We start from the raw sequence: 14,140 nt of genomic DNA, 5'->3' as shown, positions 1-14,140 counted from the left end.
TACGCTTGCATAAATGTGTATCAAGTCAGGAGTCCCCCAAGTTCGCGTGCAAGAGATGTCTTAGGCGGGTTGCTCTATAGGTAGCTATGCTACAACGCACCCGATATACCCGTTAGGGTAGAGTGAGGAAGTGATCCTCTAGTACCCGTTGCAGTTAGAGTGAGGACTTGAGCCTCTAGTACCCGTTGGGGCCGGGTGGGAGTGTGGGCTTGACCCTCTGGTACCTGTTGGGGTTGGAGTGAGGGCTTGAGCCTCTGGTGCCATTTGGGTTTGGAATGAGGGCTTGAGCCTCCAGTACCTGTTGGGGTGGGAGTGAGGGTTGAGCCTCTAGTACCTGTTGGGGTTGGAGTGAGAGCTTGAGCCTCTAGTACCCGTTGGGGTGGGAGTGAGGGCTTGAGCCTCTGGTACCCGTTGGGGATGGAGTGAGGGCTTGAGCCTCTAGTACCCATTGGGGTGGAGTGCCTGGTGCATGCAAGGCACGTGGCACGCAGAATCCAGAGAGGGTAATAAATGCTCGTCGCTTCGATTTCTGGCTGTTTGCGTGTTTAAGGAGTGAAAGTAGATAGTGGGACATGTGGTGCAATCCGACAATTGGCAACCCTTCATTGTCAATGGTTGTGATTGCTCATGGGTTGAATTTAAGAGGGAAAACCTCTGTTCCTCTTCTTCATTCTGCAAGCTCTGTGGAAAAACCCTAGAGAAATTTTTGCACTAGTTTTTATCGCTATCAGTGTGGAGAAAACAGACGAGCGGCAGAATCGTAATTTTGTGGAGAGCTAAACCGGCCGAGCGACAACAGTAAGAAGAGGTAAGAATTTGATTATTGATTAAACTAGGTTTTTTTTTTTATTTAGTTTCTAGCTTGTCTTTCTGGGTTTCTCTTGGGTGGAGGTTTCTGGTTTTTGTTTGATTTTGCACTGTTGTTTGTGGTATTAATCTGCTCGCTAGATGTTGATTTTGTGTTAGAATGGTGGAAACTGGTAGGAATATGAATGGATTTTCTGGGTTTTGGATGATTTTCTGGGTTTGAGTTTCTGGGTTTATGGTAGTGGGGAGTGATCCACACTTCAATTGGGCCCTAGATCTGGGTCTCCGGGCTGACTCCCCCTTTTTCTGATTCCAGGTAGACGTCAAGACTAGGGTACCCGTAGGCTAGTAGGATGGAATCAGAAACAAGAGCTAGAGGAGAGTCATCGCACCAAGCCTCAGAGAGGCAGGCGGAGCAGGCCATAGATGCCTATTTGACAAGTAGCAGTACCCACGGGGGGTACCCGGGGGAGGAGACCGCTTCGTCAACAGGAGTGGTATAGGATAGTGAGGGAAGTGAGGGGAGTGAGAAGACTGAAGGGAGTAGAGGACATCCGGTGTCCGGAGAGAAGGTAACCGTTGCAATTCCTGAGGGAGTGCCAGTATGTAGGTACACGCTGGTGGATGGAATGACATGTAAGGAACCAGGCAGGAGTATGACCATGAAAGAGATAACTGCTGTTAGGTTAAGATGGGGGATACCCAACCAAGTAAAGTAGAGCTTAGACCTTTGGGTCCTGCTGAGTTGGCCTGCAACCCTCCTTCTGGGTGGGTAGTACTCTATGAGAATCAGCTGCACCAGGGGTTATCTCTGCTATTACCAAAGCTGGTTCAGTACCTGCTAAGGATGCTTAACCTGTCCCCGGGTCAACTAACTCCGAATGCATGGCGACAACTCCTCATTATGTTGGCAATGTAGGACCTGTGCTAACAAGGTTGGCCAACGATAAACGAATTCCGAGCAGTGTACCAGGTAGCCTACTCCAAGAAGTACGGAGGTACCGTGACCTTTAACGCGCGGGACTATGAGCCGCTCGTTACCAATCTACCCACATCCCAAAGCAAGAAGTGGAAGAAAAAGGTGTTTCTTGCTGGGGGCAGGTGGCAGATAAAGAATAGTAAATGGCAGGTTACGGGAACCTATCAAGCCATTGGGGACTAGACATATGTGTTATCGGAGGTGGAGAGGAAGAGCATTGCCAGGGTGTACGCCATTTGGGGTGACACGGAGGGAAGGAGCTCCTACATATTCATCCGATACTCTATACTTGATAGGTTGGGTTTAGGAAGAGTACCCGGTGAAGAATTACCCAAGAGTTGTGTAAATTTTCTTTTTTGAGGTACCATATAACTGAACGGGATCTTGTTTTTCTTGCAATCAAAGTACCAAAGAGGAAACCCAGAAAAGGCAAGGAAGAAGATAAGATGGATGATTTGAAGCTGATGGACAGGTTGCTGAACCAGGGAGAGGAGGCTCTGAAGATCGATGAGGACCTGGAGGGCAAGACGACCAGGAATTCGATTGAGGACATCCTGTTGGAGATACCGGATGAGGGGCATGGGGAACCGAACACCAATGTTCAAATAAAGAAGCGGGATGATCCTTCCTGTTTGGGGCCAGTGGTTACTATTGTAGACTTGGAGAAGGACAAGTCAAAAGGATCGGGGTCCCAAGCGTCTCTGTCAAGCGAGTCCCTGGGTAGTGAAGACACGCTTCTTTTCGGGGAAAAAAGGAAAAGAGTTCACCGCCACCGTCATCGCAGCAGGGACAATGTGGAGGTGACATATACTAGGTGAGATGTGAAGGGGAAGACCATGAAATTGAAGAAGAGTCACCAAGGCCCTCGGGAGTCAACCCAGTACTTGGGTATACTATCCCCGATGCTGCTCGTCATCCAAAAAAAAACAATCAAGCAACTGCTCTCTGAGTATGGTGTGGTAGACAAGAAGTTCGTGAGATCAATGCTCGGGGACCTAAAGGGCATCGACCTAGACCCCATCCGGGCTAAGGACAATACTCCACAAGAGAATAGAAAGTTGTCGAGGGAACCGTTAAGTTGTACAGGCATTGTACAACGTGTACACCATCGATGCAAGCGAGAAGGATACCAAGCTGAAGGAGGAGGTGAGCAATCTCTCTGGGCAGGTTAAATACCTTCACGAGGAGAAGGGGAAATTGGAGAAGGAGCGGGACTCGTTGAAGAAGCAAGTGTCCTCCTTGACCGCCAAGGTTGAGAAGCTAGAAGAGCTGCAAAAGAAAGTCCCGGAGTTGGAAGGAATGGTCGGGGAGCTAAAGAAAGAGCTGGAACAACTTTGGGATGCTGACGAGAAGGCTAAATGCTGGAAAGCCAAGGCAGAGTTCTTGGAGGGCCGGGTTCCCAAAGAGAGACGCGAAGCCGTTGAGGAGTTCAAGGCTTCAAGCAAGCTTGAGGAGATGCTACTGAGCGCTCAAGACAAAGCAATCATCCTGAAGTACCATGAATGGGTGGCAGCTGGGTACATGAATGAAGCCAAGTTCAAGAAAGGTGCTCTTGAGAAGAAGAAGAAACAGAAGGAGGCTACAACCAAAAAAGGTGCCGGCGGGTCCCAAAGCCAGAGTGCCAGAGAGGACCAGTAGTTTGGTGTTTTCTTTTTTGTTTTTGTTTTCAATAGTAGTAACTTTGTTTCGAACAATGGCCTAATGAGCCGGTAACAAGGTTACACCTTAATTCTTTTGCCTGGTAGTCCAGGCTTTTTGTGAATGGTGATTTTTGTACCTTGAATGGGAATTTAAAAGGAATTAAAAGTTCTTGTATTTTGTGCCTTTGTTTGAGCGTTTATGGCTCTATGACCTATTACTGGAATAGAGTAACCGATAGTAAAGCTAAATGGCCGGGGCCTTTGTAATTGTCAAAGGTAGAAAATGCAAGAAATGGTCTAAATAATTCCTTTTTCCATTCGAGTACCACATGGTGGTTAATACAAAATAAGTACCTGTTAGGTAGCTTGCCATAGCTGGATGGACAAAAGCAAAAAGCTAGGACAAGATGCTCCAGGAGCTATTTGTAGTAGTAACGAAGGCGTTGGGTGTTCCACGGGTGCCATGATACTACCCCGTCCATGTCCCGGATGTAGAAGGTTGCAGGGCCTACCTCCTTCACGATCTCATAGGGACCCGTCCACGAAGGATCCAATCCCTAGCGTTATGGGTAAACTTGCTTCATGACCCAGTCCCCCACCTTCAAAGTCCTGGACTGCACCTTCGCATCGTAGTAGCAAGTTATTCTCCTTTTCCTTGTAAGATTATGCATATGCGCTACATCTTGGCACTCCTCAAGTAAATCGGCATCAAGCTGAAGGCCCTCGGCATTGGTACCATCATCGAAGTATTCAATCCTGCCACTTGGGATCTGTGTTTCAATGGGGAGGACCGCTTCAGTTCCACAGGCCATGCAAAAAAGGGTCTCTCCGATAGCCTCTGTAGCCGTAGTTCTGATGGCCCATGATACCTCCTGGAGCTTAGAAGCCTAAAGGCCCTTGGCATCGTCGAGCTTCTTTTTTAGTATCTTCTTGATTATTTTGTTGACAGCTTCAACTTGACCATTAGTTTGTGGGTGGACCGGGGATGCATATAGGATTCTAGTGCCCATGTTCTTGGTGTAAGCCCTCAGTTCATCATTGTCAAACTGGGCCCCGTTGTCTGTGATTTTGGTGTCCGGGACTCTAAATTTGCAGTAAATGTTTTTCCACAAAAAGTTCTTCACTTTCTCCGTAGTGACAGCGACGAGAGGTTTCGCCTTTACCCACTTTGTTTGGTAGTCAACGGCTACAATGGCGTACTTGAATTGTCCCAGTGCTATAGGAAGTTTACCGATCAGATCCAGGCCCCATTAGCAGAAAGGCCAAGGTGCGAGAAGGATGGAGAGGGCAATAGGCTGTGCCCTTGGAATATTCGCATACATTTGACACTTGTGGCAAGAGCTTGATATTGTTTGAGCTAGGGCCGACATGATTGGCTAGAAATATCTAGCCCTCAGGGTCTTGTGTGTAAGAGATCGGGCCCCTGCATGGTTGTCACATACACCTGCGTGTATGTCCTTCATTATCTTGTGACCGACCTCTGGTATTAAGCACTTGAGGTTGGGGAAGCAATGACCTCTTATGTATAGTTTAGCATCCATTATTGTGTAGCGAGCGGATCTTAATTGAAGTCTCCTGGCCTCAACCTTGTCATCCGGGGCCAAACCATCGACCATGTATTTAAAGATTGGATCCATCCAAGAGGCAGAGTGGTCTACCGTAAAAATTTCTGACACCGTTTTAGAAGTGCTTGGCTTTTCCAGTATTTCCACCTTGGTAGACCCGTATGCAGAACTTGGAGAGGTTGCCTCAAGCTTGGCACGGGCATCTGCCTTGTCATTTTTTGCTCTGGGTATTTGAGTGATGATGTAGGCAGTAAATCTCTGAACCAATGCCCGAGCTAGGGCTTGGTAAGAAGACATGTGAGGCTTTTTTGCCTCGAAGTTACCGCTGATCTGATTCACAACCAACTGGGAGTCGCTGAAGATATGAAGGTATTGGACGCCTAGTTCCCGGGCGATCTGTAGACCCGCGATGAGTGCCTCATACTCTGCAGCATTGTTGGACGTCTTGAAGGTAAACTTAAGGGCGTACTCGTAGACTTGATCCTCCAGGCTGATTAGCAAAATACCGGCTCCACTTGTCTTCCTGTTAGATGCGTCATCAACGTACAATCGCCAAGTGCTTGGTGGTTGTGGGTTCGGGGCTGGTGGTTCAGGCATTTCCGTAGGTGGATCATGAGGGGGAGGCACTTGCATTTTTCAATCTGAAAGGCATGACCTGGTAACAATAGAGACCTTTGTCTGTGGTGAAAGCGGTGTACTCCTCGTCTGCGGGGTTCATTCGAATTTGGTTGTACCCGCTGAATGCATCCATGAAACTGAGTAACTGGTACCCAGCGGTGGAGTCAATTAATTGGTCAATTCGTGGGAGCAGGAAACTGTCCTTAAGGAATGCCCGGTTGAGATTTGTATAGTGTACACACATACGCCATGATCCCGGCGCTTTCTTTGGTACCATAACCACATTGGCTAACCACCGGGATACGTCACCTCCTTGACAAAATTGATGGCCATTAGTTTCTTCACTTCAACCTGGATAGCCTTGTACTTATCATGTGTGAAGGCTCGGCGCTTCTGTCTTACAGGTGCCGAGAAAGGAACAATGCTGAGGTTGTGCATGGCTATGTTAGTTGGTATACAGGGCATGTCCTCATATGACCAAGCGAAAGCTGATGCATTGGAGTGGAGGAACGATATTAGGTTTTCCCTGATAGTCGGAGCCAACTTGGTACCTATCTTGACAATTCTGTCCGAGAATTCTTTGGACAACACGACCTCCTCAATGTCTTCCACGACACCGGGCCATTCTTCGTCAAAGTTTGTATCATGTCTGAGATCCTCGTACCTGTCCGTGAGAAGGTCGGTGACTACAGGCAACATTTCTGACTTTCCCTTACCCTGAGATACCGTTAAAGAATAGCACTGCCTTGCAGCGGCCTGATCACCCCGTATGGTCGCTATTCCCACCGGGGTTGGTACTTTCATCATGAGCATGTGGCCAGCGATGAATGTCTTTAAACCAGAGTGTCGGCCGGCCTAAGATAACATTATAGGATGAGGCACAGTCAACCACAATGAACTCTATTTTGATGGTGGAGCAGTTTGGACTTTCTCCCACCGTGATCGATAAGTAATCTGATCCAAGTGGCTGAACAATTTCTTCTGAAAAGCTGATAAGGTGCTCATTATCCTGTGACAGCTTGGCTCGTCCCTTGTTCAAGGCTTTGTACGCATCGCGAAATAAGACACTAACAAAGGCCCTAGTGTCCACTAGTACCCGGGAAGTAATATAGTGGTCCATTTGGAGCGTGATCAAGAAGGGGTCATCATGGGGCATTTTAAGATCAACTTCCTCCTCTTCCACTTTTTGATAGACTTCCATCCGGTCACGCTGCCTTGCCGAGGGGAGTTGTGGAAATTGAAAACTTGCAAGTGGCCAAAATTGGAGCATCTCTTCCTCCTGTGGGGAGGTATATCCTTCAGGCCTCCTCCATGGATCGTGAGGATTCGACCGCATACATCGATGGTTCCTATTTCCTTGGCGATGAGTACCGTTGAAGTTTGCCTGTAACGTCCCGTATCTTAATTTACCTGTTTACTAGTCATTTGGATGGTAAACGACATTTACTTTCACTTTTACTGTTGTTTCGGTACTTTTAGGAGGGCCTAAAAGATGACTTTTTGTTCGGGTCAAAATTTGAGAAAATTTTCTTCATGAAAGTCGGAGAGGACATTAAACCGAGCGTGTGCATATGTGGTATGTAAAAATCAGAGTTTGTATACGAACGTTATGGCCAAAATACTAAAGTTACTATTCATGATAACTTTCTATAAATAGGGCGAGTTACTGTGGTAACTCACTCAGAATTTCTCTCTCCCCGATTTTCTCTCCCTCTCCGACCTCTTCACCTTCTTCCGGCCATAACTCCTTCATCCAGCGACGGATTTTGACGCATAAGGTGTCGTTGGAAAGCTCTCTTCATTCTCTTCATTTCTGAGTTGGTTTGGTAGCTTAATTTGAACTGTGGAACGTGCAGCAAGGAGAAGAAGAGGGTGGTGATGCTGTTTCCTTAGGTCTTTGGTCGAAACTTAAGTTTCCGGCCACCTCTGGCAACGATTCTTATTGGGTCTTGGAGTTCTTGGATCATACAACCAGCCCTCAAAGTTTCTTGGTCAGATTCAAAGTGTGGAGCACGAATCGAAGGTTTGAATTACTGGGTACTATTTGGAAATCGAGTTTTACTGTTTGAACTTAGTTTCAGATATTTTCATGTGTTTTCTGATACTTTGTGGTAGTTGAGAAAGATGTTTGGGTGGTTGAGACGAAGCTGCTGCCAAAATTAGTGGCCGGAGGCGAAGGTTGCCGGTTAATTTCTTGTAAGTTGTAGATTTTTTAAATGTGATTTTGGTGAAATTTGGAGGGAATCCAACGAGAATCGAAGGCTTTGGACGTAGAGGAGAGGATTAGAAATTTAATTCCTATTTATCGTAAATTAAATATCCGTCCTATATTTATGCGTTTACGGATTATAATTGTACAGGGTGACGTATCGAACTACTAGTTGGCGAAGAAGCCCTTATGCAGTTATGCGTGATCGCCTAAATAGTACTGTGAGTGGACTTTTGTTTTAAATAATGATGCATGCAATTTTTTTCCCGAAATGATGATTGATTGATTTATTTATTTATCATTTTATTTATTAAGCATAATATTTGGCTTTGGACTATACTTTTGGCATTGTTTTTCCATATGAATTTCGGAATTGAATTTAACATACTCGGGTTTTGACTTATGAATTGTTTTCGGGAATATGAATTGATCTTTTGGAGATTAATTATGATTTGGGAAATGGATTTGTGATATTATTTTGGATATTGAGCTTTTGATGTTTATCTCTGATATTTGATTATTATTTGAAATTATGATTAATATGAGTTTCGACGAATTATTTTCTAAAGTGATTTCCGGAATTTAACATTATATACTTTATTCGTCGATTTTGAGTTTCCTAAAGGATCTTCGAAAATGGGATTTTCGTTGGGATTCATGGATTACTTTAATCTCGCATATTGGTTTATGAATTCGAGAATATTTTGGCGTGCAGGACCACGTCAGTGATATATATTATTTTTCTCGTGAGACTTGGGGAAGCTTTATTGGTTTTTCATTTTTCGTATGATTTAAACCCACCATACTTGGGTCGTATTATTTTATTGCTAGCTAGCCTATTAGTACTTGTCCCCGCTTACTCTGTGTTTGTGGGTTAGTTGAGCAGAGCATGGGATGCTCAAGAGTGTGGGACACTCCGACCTGAGCCTGAGAGGCTCCCTTATTTGTATGGTGATGACTTCTTCCCCATACTCTATTGTTACTTGACTAGCGGGGCTAGTCCGATTTCTCTTAACCAGCGGGGCTGGCATGTTTTCATGAGATTTCAGAGTTTAAAGAAATACGTTTTATAAACGTTGCATGCATCGAGGTTTTATAAATTTGAATAAGTGGGAAAGTATTCAAGTTTGCATCTTTTAATTTATCTTGATTATTTATTTTTCTCCACTCACACTAACGTGTTTTTCAATACTTTCCCCTAGGCCCTTCTGTTTCAAATGCCTAGTTTGCAGGCTAGACTAGTTGAGGTCGGGCGTACAAGGAGTTGAGGCATAGTTGGCATTGCTTCTGCATTGTAGGATCTATTGATCCTTCACCTTCTTTACTTTTATTTTTATTATACCTTTTGTTTTAGAATTGCTCTGATAACCTGTGGGATTAATGCTATTAAGTTGAGAATTGTGTAATGTGAATTGGAAGATGTTGTGATTTGGGGAGCAGAGTGGCTCCATGAGAATAAGGATGGATTGCTTAGAAGTGTAAATATCTTTCTACAGGTCTTGGGTAGTCCACTTTTAGGGGAAGTTCTACCAAATTTTTGGTAAAATTTCTTCTAAGGTAGGCCTCGCAGGGCCACTTCGGATTTCAGGGTGAAATCCGAAGTGGGTCCTGTCATTGCCTTTCTGAACAAGCGACTCGATTGTATTCTTTAGGGCCATGTAGAGGCTGGTATTGTGTCCGGCATCTTCGTGGTATGTACAGAATCTGCCGGTATACTATTGTGTAAGCTTGCTTTTTGGGAATTTCTGGGGCGGTGGTCCCGGTATCTTAGATCTATTGTCGTTCCATATAGTTTCATACAAAGCGTTTAATAGTGTGAATACTTCGTACCTGGGTGGAGGTGGTGGCTTGGGGTTATGTTGTGTCCGGTCTTCGTGGTGGGACTGACTGTTTGAGTACCCACTAGCTCTGGATGAAGACTCCCTATTCCTTTTACCTGTGTTGTGGGGTGACCGCTCTTGCTCCTGGTCCCATTCCATCTTCCTTGGCTCATCCCTAACCAAGGAAAAAGTGAAAGTAGTTGTCGTTTACCATCCAAATGCCAAGTAAATCGGTAAATTTAGGTTCGGGACGTAACAAGTACCAATGGCTATGCGCATATAGTCAAAACCCAGTGGCTGTGTGACATCGCGGGAGAAGCTAAGCAGCGGTTCATGGTCTTGTAGGAGCTTTCTGTTCCGCTAGAGCTGGTTGTCGCTGCCGTTGAAAATGACATTGACGGCGGATCCACTGTCGACCAGAACTCTTCCCATTGACCATTTATCGAGTATTGCGTTGATCATGAATAGGTTGTCATGGGGGAGATGCACATCGCATTCCTCCTCCTCGGAGAGAGTTATGGGTTCCCAACCAGATTTCGGTAGTTTAGCGGATCTCTCATAGTGGATGTTGCAGATTTCCTTAGGGTGTTGGGGGTGTGCAAAGTGATTTCTTGCCCTGTGGGATATATTGTTGATGGTAGCGTCGCTGTCGATGGTGTTGATGCGATGCATGGACTCGATGTTGGCGACCACTGGCGCTGGTTGGCGTACCTTGAATTGTTCCAGCTTTCCATCCCGATAAAGGGTCTCAATTGCTGTTTTTAGGGCATTGCAACTGTTGTCCTCGTGATATTTGTACCATTTGCCGGTGTTCCTTGGTTTTCCCATTCTCGGCTATTTTCTTGCGGGTGGCAGTGGGATTTGATCCTTTCATTGATCATATATCTCCTCATACGTGGCTGTAAGAACTGTGAACACTGTGTGCAGCTGGGAAGATGTTGTCTGCTTATTGCGGTTGTCACATTAGGAGGAACGATTACCCTTGTTGTGGTATTGCTGATCCTTGTGCCGCTTGTCCTAGTAATTGCCCTGCTACCATTCCTTATTTTTGCCACTTGAGGGTGTGGCAGAAGATTTGTTAGCAGTTTCTTGCTAGCAGGAGGAAGGCTGAGTTGCCTTGGTGGGAGTTTGCGGGGGTGGTGGTGTTTCCTCATATGTAATGTATTTTGCCTGTGCATGGAGAACTACCTTGCTCATGATGTGGTCATATGCGGCGTTTGGGCAATTGTAATTGAGATTATACATGAATGGTCCCTTTAAGAGCCCTTACTTAAAGGCAGCCAGTGCCATTGTTTTGTCAAGGTCGCGGCATCAAGATGCTGCAGCTCTCTATCTTGTGACTAGTGCCTGTAGTGTCTCTTCTGTGCTCTGCTTGACACTGAACAGCTGGCTTGTGTTGTAATATCCTGGACTAGGAGGATGGACCGTGACAAGAAGGCATTTGATAATGCTGAAAAGGACTCAATGGATCCAGGTGGGCACTCGAAGAACTAACTCATTGTCTCACTGTCCAACGTTTCGCTGAATAGGTGGCATATGGTGGCGTCGTCAAATCCCTTATTGTTAGTTACCTTCTTGAAGGTGTCCATGTGGACAAAAGGATCAGTGAGGCCGCTATACTATGCAATTTTTGGCCTTTTTGCATACGTTGGCTTGACAGTTTGTAAGATCCTAGCAGTAAACGGTCCAAGCCTTGATTTGAAGAATGGGTTTTGGATTGGCGCTGGGGCGCCTGCCTCTGCTCAGACCAGTCTTTCCTCCAGCTATTGCATTCTTTGCAGGATCATGGTGGTGGCGTCTCCAGCGGGCCCTACCTATAGGTTCCACTGTGCCAAGCATTGTCTGGGGGCCGGTGGGTTTTCCTCTCTTCTGGCTCGGCCCAGGCCGAGGTTGGTGCACGGTTGTGATTCCGCTTCTTCTTCCAACATTAATCGTGGCAGAGGAGGTGGGCCTAGTCTTGTCAGCTAGGGCGGGTTCAGTGGTATGTTCATCTATATGACTGGTACTGGTATTATTCTTCCACTGCTAAGGCGACTACCCCTAGCGCTCTGCGATTATTCGCTCATCGTTGGGTTAGCGTTTGCTTCCAGTGCCTTCTTTAGTTTGTCAAATCTTGACATCAGTGTGACCATTTGTTTCTGGGATTCTGCCTTCTCCTTGCGTTCTTGTTCCTACTTTTTATTTGCCTTGTGGAGATCTGCCAGTACTAGATCATAATTGGCGGCGAGGTCCTAGCCTGGCGGTTGGCGACTGGGCCCATATGATTTTCCGCAGTTGACTGGTTATGTGGAATTAGAGGGGTAACTTGGGGTTTAACGCTGGGGTTGACCGGAGTATTGAAGAGTGCGCGGTTAACGTTAGCCGCGGGGTTGGTGGGTTGGGGATTGGTCGGCTGGTCCACTTGCTCATTGGCAATTTTTCCGCTACCGTTAGTCATTGTGGATTATGGTGGGATGACCTTTTATTCAAGGGTTCCCACAGATGGCGCCAATGTTAATGTCTGAGATTCAGCAATAGTCAAATCTTGTTTAACACTGATCCAGGCTTAGACCGTTGCTGAGGAGATCGTAGTGCTTCCTTTTCCTGTCAAGTAAAAAACAAAGGGAGTCTGAGGGAGACCACAATAGGCGGTCTTCTCTACGCTGATGCCTAAGTCAGTCAATGTACTCATGTTGAAAGAATAACATTAGGTAAGTAATAAATGCGTAGTTAATGAAGAGAGAGGAGTGGACCTTTTATAGGTGAGGGAGAGACTGATATCTTCCTTCTTTTCGATGTGGGACTGATGTGCTTTAGTTTCCAGCTTCTGATGCTTCAACAAGGTGATCTTGGAGCGACGCATGATGGTGCGTCAGCAGTGATCTCGGGCTAAGCCGGAGTTCAGGTGATAGCTTGTTTGGATGTGTTTCTGTAGGTCACACCCTTGATAGCAATTGGTGTCGTTGGCGGCAGTATGAGCATGGCTTATTGTAGCTGATTATAGTTAGGCAAATGCTCATGTAAGTACATGTTTCATTTCTGCTTATGCTGAAACCATCTCGAGGAAGCGGTACAATTAATGATTTTTTGGTAACTACCAACCTACCCTCTTCTCTCTTCTCTTTATGTTGTCCCTCTTCCTCTCTCTCCTAGCCTATCAACTAAAACCTCTTTTCCATCTCATCGGTTAGAAGTATTACCATGTATGTTGTTGATATGCAGGTTTTTCTTTCTCAATCAATATATTGAAGTAATACTTTGTTTGAATTTTTGGGTATCAGTCTCTTTCCTTCTTTCCATACTTCTATCAATTTGAGCAATTTGCAAATTAATTGATCCTCTCTCTACACAAGCTGCAAATTCATCCCATCTCTCCACGCAATTCACCCAAAGAACTGAGGAACCATTAATCAAATTCCCAGCAAATTGAGTCAGGATTCTTGGTAATAAATAGAGCCAAATCCTTTAATGGGCAAAGGTTTTAGCCATTTTCCACCGTACAATTCCAATAGTTACTTGTTCTTGGTAGCTCATGAATTGGAATGGGTGCTTGCAAATGATTAGAAATGGGTCCTGGGCATGGATCTTGACCAGATTGAGATGGGAGGAAAGAAAACTCTTAATTAATGTTCATTATCATTTTCAACTAATATAAAACAAATTTAGTCCAATTATATTATTTTCATAATATCATAATGCAAAAATTAAGATTTTCAAGTATTTTTTCTTTGTTTGGTTTTACTTCTAGACATTTTTTGGCCAAAAAAAAAAGAATAGAAAGAAATACTTCATAAAAAATAGAAATTTTTTTAAGGACATCTGATTTATGTGTCTGGCCCAAACTCTAGTTGTTTCTATGTAAGAAACAGGGTTGTCATGAGAGCTTCCACATCCGATATCTGTACCTGCCAACCATGAACAGAGGTCAGAGGGAAAACCGGGCAAGCCGGTCTTCGATCCTCCAATGCCTAAGTCAGATACATGTAAGAATGTAGACTAGGTAGGAGTAAATGGAGAGCAGTGGCTTACCTTGAATGAGTGGAGAGACATGTATTTATAGTGTGAGGATGGGCTTGTCACCCTTTTGTTTCCAATGTGGGACTTGGTGTGGCCTACCCAATACCTCAAGTGTATGGTACCGGCATCATGTCTGGGCGTTATCGGCATCATTTTAGTAGTTAGCGAGTCTTGTGCTTCCGATATTTGTGCCTAGGCGGTATATATACAAACACTAGTGACTTGTCCAAGTTGTAATAGGAATAGTCTTACAGATATCTTCCGACATATACTAATTATTGTACGATTTAGTTTCCTTGTAAGACTCATATTATCTTCTTGTAATCCTCCATATAAAGAGGCCATTATTATTAATGAAAACATAGATTATTCTCTCCCAAGTCTCTCTGTTGTTCTGTATGTACTTCTGATTTCCTAAAACACGTTATCAGCACGAAGCCCTAATTCTGAAACCCTAAAATCGTAACCTTCAAACCCTAACTTCCCTCTCCGTACATCTTGAAGCC

Source organism: Rosa chinensis, chromosome 4 (genome assembly GCF_002994745.2).
Source record: "Rosa chinensis cultivar Old Blush chromosome 4, RchiOBHm-V2, whole genome shotgun sequence".
In the NCBI taxonomy this organism is placed as follows: domain Eukaryota; kingdom Viridiplantae; phylum Streptophyta; class Magnoliopsida; order Rosales; family Rosaceae; genus Rosa; species Rosa chinensis.
This window is presented reverse-complemented; position numbering follows the sequence as displayed.